The 6,261-nt window shown below is 44.4% G+C and overlaps 1 long non-coding RNA gene across 1 annotated transcript; it reads left to right on the top strand.

Annotated features, from left to right (window-relative positions):
• Positions 1-892: 892 nt before the first annotated feature.
• Positions 893-2,563, top strand: LOC138836727 (uncharacterized). The gene is made up of 3 exons (XR_011375029.1): positions 893-1,928; positions 2,019-2,172; positions 2,260-2,563. It is a non-coding gene; the product is annotated as an uncharacterized lncRNA (long non-coding RNA).
• Positions 2,564-6,261: the final 3,698 nt, after the last annotated feature.

The raw sequence follows: 6,261 nt of genomic DNA, 5'->3' as shown, positions 1-6,261 counted from the left end.
ATTGCTCACAGCAATGACATCTGTGCACTTGACCTCATTTCTCATGCTCTAGGTCTCCCTCATGTCTCCGCAGGAAGGAATGACACTATTGTGGCTCTCCATAGCATGGAATGTAGCACATGCAGCTCGACTCAGAAGGTAAGTGTAATTTCTTGCTCTCCTTGTGGTGGCAGCGGTGAACTCCAGGTGTTCTGAGAACGGAATCTGTGTAATGCAGCCCTCTTCAGGTAGGTAATTATTAACAAAGTTCTCCTCAGCATGTTGACATGTGTAATTATAGCATAGGACCTGTGTACCCTAATACTCAACATATAGACTGTCACTGTCTTGTCTCATTACACTGGAATGTGTGGACTCCAGGAATTTACAGCATGGCCTGAGATTCTACCATGCCTCCTGAACTTGGAATGTCTACATTTTATCTGCCTTCACTGAACAATATGTTTACTCCAGCTGTCTTGAGCAAGGAATGCTCCTGCTCATTTTCTCCTCGGTATGGGATGTGTGTCCCTTACCCTTTTCCATGAAGAACATCCTTTCATTTAAGCAAGAAGTGCAACTCCTCAGGTTTTCATCAACATGAGTCCTGTCTACAGAATCCCTCTTCTTTACTGACACTTTCTAGTCCCGCATCTTGCAGTCTGGAGTCTGTCTGCTGCGGGTTAGGGCATATTGGAATGCATCAGCTCCATCTCTCTCCATTAAGAGAGGCTCTTGATGAAGCTGAGGCCATTCTGGCACTTGTGGAGAGGAGCTCACTTCAGCAAAGTGTTCACACTAGCATTCCCCAGGAAGTAACTGGGGAGTACAGCACTCTTTGGCATGGAGTGCATCTACCCCAGCTGTCCTCAGCATGGCATCTGTCAACAGCAGTTCGACTCAGGATGTGACATGCCTGTTGCAGGTCTAATCAGCATGTATTCTATCTCCACATCAGGCAACCCATCCACTGTGGATTACTCCAGCAGGGAATGTGTCTTCTCCAATTCCCCTATCCATGGAATGTGTCTCCTACAGCTGTCTTCCATGTGTAATGTGTGACTTTAAAACCTTTTTGAGGTGGATTGTTTTTCCTATAGGTCTGGTTTTAGTATGAAATCTATTGATGAGCTCCATTAAACAAGCTAGATGTCTGTGGTCAAGGATGTGTAATAGTCCATCTTCTGTTCATCACAATATGGAATAGAGAGAGAGACTCTCTGGCCTTATCAACCTTTCTTCCTGTTTCTGTCATCCTCAAAGTCTTTGATTCCAGCTCTCTTAGGTGTAATCCAAGGCATGTGTTGCACCTCACATAGTTTTCCTTTGGATGTATTGAGTTTCAGCATCTCTACAAGGTATAGAATACGTTGACAACACCCTGCCACTAAGTGGGTACACTCTGCTTGTTTTATGCACAAAGAATTTGCATGTGAGGGCATAAAAGCATAGACTATTTCTGCTGCAACTTTCCTGAAGACTCATCTTTTACTGCAAACACTTCAGCATGGGATGTGTTTCCTCTGGTTTGCCTCGGCTCTTCTGGATCAAAGATGTCTTGTCTGCCTCACATCAGACTGCATTAATCTATTCCTGCTCTACTTGGTTTGGATGAAATAGAGCTACTGGTCTTACTGCAGGTCTCCTGAGGAAAGTCCATGTGAATTCCAGGCCTAGAAATAATCTCATGTTGCTCACTCAACTGAACAAGAAGTGTGTCTATGCTAAGTGTCCTTATCATGATATGCATCTACATCTGCATTCCGGGGAATGGGATGCAGGTGTTCTACTTCTGCTCAACTTTGAAACCATCCACTCCAGCTCTTTTCAGGAAAGAAAATGTGCACTCTAAGTTTGTCTGTCATGGAATTATCTTGCTCTGTACTCAGCATGGAATATAGAACTGCTCTCTGAACTGCAATCCATCTATCTGAGCTCCACTTACTCAGGTATGTGTCCAATTGGGGTCTCTTTAGCATGGAATTATTTACCCGTCTTTCTCATTCATTATTTACAAATGCATCTTTCCATCTCTTCAGAATGGTATCAATGCCTTACACCTCTTCATATAGTGAAACTGATCTTCGCCAATACTGTCAGAATGGAATATTTTGTCATCATCTCGATTCAGCATGAAATATTTGGTTCTTCTCAGCATGATATCATCCATGTATTCCAGCTCTGATCAGCAGGGTAAATGTCCACTCCAGTGTTATGTTCAATACAGGTAAAGTGGATTTGCTACATTTCCTTTTGTTTTGAAATGCATCCCTTTCATAGCAGGTGTTAGCAGTGGGTGAGTCCGCACCAGTTGACTTCATCAAGGAATACACCTATTCAAGTTCTCAGCATGCATCTTTCTACTCAGGATCTCAGCATGGTATGTGTTGATAGCGACTGTCACCAGCAAAGTAAGTGCCCAGGTAAGCATTTTTTAGCATGCAGTCTTAGTAACATAGTGTTCCCTGTCAAAAACTATTTCTACTGCTGTTCTCCTCAGTATGAGATCTGTTTCCCTCCATTCTACTCAGAGTAAATGAGCGGTTTTCTGCTCCCTTGAATGACCTCTAGGCCATTCAGGAACCTAGAGCCAGACTCTACCTTGTAGTATATGAGCTGCTGACACACACACACTCTGCATGGCAGCTGTCTGCAGCTTTCATCCTCAGAGAGGTAAATGTGTGTTAGAGCACCATTCTTCGTTTGGACTTGGTTTGGAATGCATTTGCCTCCAGCCATATTTCCCTGGAAGCATTTTATCACATCCAGCTGTCTTCACCAAGGAATGCACGTTCTCTACGTGTGCCAGCTGGGATCCCTGTGCTCAGCATGTTAGGCTGGCAAGTGGTATAGGAAGTTCTCCTTGGCAAGCAAGGTATGCATCAACTCCAGTTTTTGGCAGCATGGAGCCTTGCTACTTCCTGCTCCTTGTCATGGAATATCTGTGCTGTAGCTCTGAGCAAGCCCAGTACAGGTGCTAAGCCCAGTAAAGAAAAGAGTATGACTTCTCCAATGCTTTTCCACATGGAATCCATCACCCATACAGGGAAGGCCTTGCCAGCCTGGGTTTACCTTATGAATCCAGTTATCACGAAATGAATGCACTGTTGCTACTGAATATGGAAGGTCTAATTTCCATTGCACAAAACATGGAATGCAAGTCTTTTCATTTGTTGTTAGTGGAGTGAGAATGGACCATCTCTCTTTCTCTAGGAATGTGTATCCATGTATTCTCTACCCTAGAATGTTTCTCCTCCAGTTCTTCTGAGCATCAAATGCATTTCTATGGCTATCTTCAGCACAGAATGCATGTAAACCAGATGGCTACACCAGCCAATACATTGCTTCAGATGTTTTTTCTGAAACAAAATTGCCTTCATGGGGCTGGGAAGGTGGCTCAGTGGTAGATCACTTGCCTTGCATGCCTGAGGCCCTGGGTTTGATTCCTCAGTACCACATAAGCAAAAAGAACAAAGATAGAAGTGGCGATATGACACAAGTGAAAGAGCGCTAGCATTGAGCTGAAGAGCTGAGGGACAGTGCCCAGGCCCAGAGTACTGGCACCACGACTGGACCCCCCAAAAAATTGACTTCACTACATTCAGTAGTTTCCCTGAGGCAGTTCCCGGCACAGGAACATCAAATCCAGCTCTGGTCATCAAGGGAGGTTTGAACTCCAGAATTCTCCTGCATGCAGTAGGGACTTCTGCATGTATCCCATGGAATGGATTAGATCCAGTTCTCCTCAGGAAAGTTTAAGAGCTATTTCCTCAAGTTATTTCATGGCTTCTTCTCTAGTTCATTTCTCCTCACCAGGGACTGCATGCAATTGCCATCTCTTTGATGTGGGCTGTCTCTACTTAGTCTCTCAGGATGGCATGTCTTGAAAGCATGTGTTCTCAGCAAGAACTGTTTTAAATGTGGCATTCTGCAGAATGCAGTCGGATCATCAGATGATACTAAGCCTAGAATGCCTCAATTTAGTATACAATAGAAATGTTGAGGCCCATCCCTGTCTAGATTCTGTCTCTCCCTACTCCTGTCATCTTGGAATCACTGTAGCCAAAGATTGCAATGCTCCTTGCATGAAATGTGAATATTCATCCTCTGCTGTGCATAAAGTGCACCATGGGTGCTCTCTTAGGAAGGTTTTCTTTCCACCCATACAAGGCATACAATTCAACTCCTCCAATCCATGTGATACTGGAGTGAGATTCAATATTCAGCAAGCTACAGCTCTTGTTCCAGCATCCCTCCACCAGGATCATATGTACTCCAGAAAAACATACCATGCAAACTGTTTCTCCAGCTTTCCTCAACTTGTAATATGTTCATACAACTCCACTCAATGTGGAATGTATCTCCTCAAGTGTTCTCAATCCAGAATGCTATGGGTCTCCTCCAGTTTTGAGCAAGAGGAATATGACTTCTCTAGTTTTTTCGCATGTACAATACTTCTTCAGTGTTCAGTAAGTGGAATATATATTCTTCTATTCCCTGCATGTGGAATAGATCTCCGCCAACTTTGGGGCCAGACCTCTTCAGTATTGTCATGAGCAGAAAAGTTATGTTCTGCAGCCTGCCTGGGCTGGAAGGAGGCTCCCCCAGCCTTCTTCCTGTGAAATCTGTATGCTTCAGTGCCTCTCAGTATAGAATGTGTCTATCTAGTTCACAGTCTACAATCTACCACTTCCAGCATATCTTAAGTTGGAAACCATTTATCTCAGTTGTCCTGAGGATGGAAAATGTCAACTCCAGGTCTCTACAGACTGGAGGCCATCTCCTTTAGCTCACTCTAACAAGGAATAGATCCACCCTACTATTGCTCAGCAAGGAATGTACCTGTTGTTACTTTCTGGAGCATGATGTGTATGTGTCCCGAGTCTCCCAAGCATGGGTATCATCGATTCCAGCTCTTTTCAGGAACTTGAATGTCCCCTTGAGGATTCCTGAACATGGAAATATGCCCAACTGTCTAAGTACAACATGGGACACATGTGCTCTTGTTCTCCTTGGCATGGAATGCATCTATTCCAAACATCCTTGAGAAGTTCAGCATTTAGTTTGGGTAAGCATTTGTTATCATCTCCTTTCTGTATCCTCATGCAGTACTGCATCTTATCCCTCATTGCTCACAGCAATGAAATCTGCGCACTGGAGCTCATCTCTCATGGTCTATGTCTCCCTCATGTCTCTGCAGAAAGGAATGAAGCTACTGTGGCTCTCCAAATCATGGAATGTACACGTGCAGCTCGACTCAGATGGTAAGTGCCATTTCCTGTTCTCCTTGTGGTGGCAGCGGTGAAATCCAGGTGTGCTGAGAATGGAATCTGTGTAATGCAGCCCTCCTCAGGTAGGTAATTATTAACAAAGTTCTCCTCAGCATGTTGACATGTGTACTTATAGCATACAACGTGTCTACCCTAACCCTCAACATATAGACTGTGACTCTCTTGCCATGTTACATTGGAATGTGTGGACCCCAGGAATTTACAGCATGGCGTGAGATTCTACCATAGCTGCTGAACTTGGAATGTTTATCTTCCATCTCTCTTCACTGAACAATTTGTTTACTCCAGCTCTCTTGAGCAAGGAATGCTCCTGCTCATTTTCTCCTCAGCATGGGATGTGTGTCCCTTACCCTTTTCCATGAAGAACATCCTTTCATTTAAGCAAGAAGTGCAAATACTCAGGTTATTATCAACAAGAGTCCTGTCTACAGCAGCCCTCTTCTTTACTGACACTTTCTAGTCCCCATCTTGCAGCCTGGAGTCTGTCTGTTGCGGGTTAGGTCATCTTGGAATGCATCGGCTCCATCTCTCTCCATTAAGAGAGGCTCTTGATGAAGCTGAGGCCATCCTGGCACTTGTGGAGAGGAGCTCACATCAGCAAAGTGTTCACACTAGCATGCCCCAGGAAGTAACTGGGGAGTATAGCACTCTTTGGCATGGAGTGCATCTACCCCAGCTCTCCTCAGCATGGTATCTGTCAACAGCAGTTCGACTCAGGATGTGATATGCCTGTTGCAGGTCTAATCAGCATGTATTCTATCTCCACATCAGGCCACCCATCCGCTGTGGATTTCTACAGCCATGAATGTGTCTTCTCCAATTCCCGTATCCATGGAATGTGTCTCCTCCAGCTCTCTTCCATGTGTAATGTATGGCTTAGAAATATTGTCGAGGAGGATTGTTTTTCCTATAGGTCTGTTTTGTATGAAATCTGTCTATGAGCTCCATTAAACAAGCTCTACATCTCTGGTCAAGGATGTGGAATTGTCCA

This window comes from Dipodomys merriami, unplaced genomic scaffold (assembly GCF_024711535.1).
Source record: "Dipodomys merriami isolate MVZ:Mamm:240054 unplaced genomic scaffold, mDipMer1.0.p SCAF_2556, whole genome shotgun sequence".
NCBI classification, from domain to species: Eukaryota; Metazoa; Chordata; class Mammalia; order Rodentia; family Heteromyidae; genus Dipodomys; species Dipodomys merriami.
The sequence above is the reverse complement of the archived record's forward strand: the minus strand, read 5'-3'. Positions and strand labels throughout refer to the sequence as shown.